We start from the raw sequence: 2,554 nt of genomic DNA, 5'->3' as shown, positions 1-2,554 counted from the left end.
AAAGGCAGCGCCTTTAGCCATTATTTCTCAATTATTTCTTATTTATTTGGGTGCATTTCTTTTGTAGAGCAGGATTTTCCTTTGACGAGCTTTTCGTTACAACAAGAGATTTAAAAGATTACAAAATCCTCTGAAAATAAAAGGACACACCTCGTCAACATGTAAAAGGAAGATGTCTCTGATAAGTCACCTAAATAGCTAAAAGTGAATCGTATGTGACACTGACTTAGGCTTTGTTGTCATATTTCTACACCGTACTAGGTTTTAATCATTTTTTCATTACATATGAAATTAGCTGGTTCGTTTAAAAATATAAAAACAGATTCTTTACAAATGAGAAGACAACACTTGAACATGCAAAGAAAGAAGAGGACTCTAAAGTCACCTAAATATGATACAGCATGGATGGGTAAATTAAGGACTTGACAAGATTTTTGGTTGAAAGTAGTAATGCAAGGGTCATGGACAAGACATGTTCTGGTTAGATGGTACAATTTTAATTAGAAAATATACCCAACCTTACTAGTTACTACAATATGACTTAATTTTCCATACAATTCACTTTATTTGTTAACTTCTCACCTCACCGGACATGTTTTACTCTATTCTCTTTCTAGCTCATCAAAATCCCATGCCAACTTGATGGGAGCATTTTAAGCCTAGACCGCCCATGGTCTAGCTTGAAAAAGTAGGTTGAGTTACTGAAGGAGCTTATCGCATTAGTAATAAACCCAAAACAAACTAGCCTAGTCTGGGCCTAGCTCAAATTGTATTTTCCACCTTTTATAGTATAAATGTAGTGGGCGTCTGATATAGACAGGCCTCCTGGTCCGAGCTATGCCCCAAAATAGATGGTTTGACTGAGTAGATGGTTGTGGACAACAATTTTTAGATAATAAAGGGGAACCAAATCTTTCCTCGACTTGACCTGAGCCCAAAAAATGTCAGGGGTAACAGGGGAGCCATAACCACCGCCTCCACTGTACGACTACCATCTCTCTCACTTTTATCACTTTGTATTTGTGATCTAGTCGTAGGCTTACATATTGGTGAAGAAATGCGGTTTTTTATGATATTATTATACATGAGGATTACCAGTTACCTTGGGGAAAATAGGAGCGGCAGACTAGCAGGGAAGGCAATTTGTTTTATAGTGGCAATATGTTAAAAGGACCTGTAATCAGGGTACTTTGTGGCTAGAATTTATTTATTACATTTCTAGATTCTGTTTACTTGCTCGGCATTGCTCGATGATCTAAGGTCTCTGTACTCATTGAGGATTTTCCCCTTCAGTTATGAGAAGCTTGTAGCAGGTGTTGCAGAGTCTGCATCTTCATTAACACTACAGGAGCCAAATGTTTCGTCCTCATGGGTGTTGCTTGACTATACATCATCAGAAGAATCTACCACTGACAGCGATGATGACTCTCCACAATCGGCTTCATCGCTTGGGTCTAAAATTTTGTTCCGGCGTCCGCCAAAGTGGTATCAAGTGTATTTCATTAGAACTGACCGCTTGGGATATTTCCGCATGTACCCTGATCTGGGTGGACCATTTCAGAGTTTGGATCAGGCTGACTCTGCTATCAATCATCATCTTGCCAAACTGGAACGCCCATCAATGTAAAATTTCTTTGACTTCTCTGACTCATTTCTCCATTGTAGGCACTTCCAATATTAAAGTGAAATCCACTTTATTGATTACTTTCTTCTCTTGGCATCATGTACGTTGATCTTGCAGTCACTTCTTTAGAGCATGAATCATAAATAGAACAATTAATGTCCTTAATTCTGTTGTACAGAAACAGCACAAGAGTTGATAAAAATGTACCAAGCTACATTTATTTTTGCAGTCCTATTCAATAGCATGAAACTAGCATAATAATAGGATCATGTTCTCAACGACACATAGCTAGTAAAACAATATTCTGTTCTCTCGTTAGCTTATAGGCATGGAAATAGCACATGTTCAGTTTCTCCTGTTTATATGTTCCAATGGTAACTTTTTTTAATTGTCCCATGAGCTATGCTATATAGGCGAACCTTGATTTTTCTATCATCCCTACTTAAAGAACTTCGACACAAATTCCTCCCCTTGAAACCATTTACACAATACCCATTGCATAAATATATTTCCCATGACTGTTGTCAAAAGCACACTCTACTGATAATGTGGAATGCTTTGACCTGAATTAGGTTCCAGGAGAAATATAATTATTCTATTGTGGATAGGCTGATACATGAGCATAACTATTATCCTGATGGCACACCAAAGAGAGGTCCCAATTCACGAAGAAGAACGAATCCCAACGAGGAACAACACCATTTGGTTCAAGCTTTATTGGACCAGTATAATGATGACAATGCTTTTTTCGGGGTTTGCCCTCTCTCTCCCTCCCTCCCAATTATGCTATGTTTTTTTTGGTTTTAGATGCAATATTTTTTGTTTTAGAATCGTGCACATGTTCTCGAAAGTCTTTTGAGGCATGAATGGATACATGAGAAGAATAAGACTGGGAATCTATTCTTTGCTGAAGTGTCACAAAAACAAGGA

The sequence above is a fragment of the Panicum virgatum genome, chromosome 4K, assembly GCF_016808335.1.
Source record: "Panicum virgatum strain AP13 chromosome 4K, P.virgatum_v5, whole genome shotgun sequence".
Classification (NCBI taxonomy): Eukaryota; Viridiplantae; Streptophyta; class Magnoliopsida; order Poales; family Poaceae; genus Panicum; species Panicum virgatum.
This window is presented reverse-complemented; position numbering follows the sequence as displayed.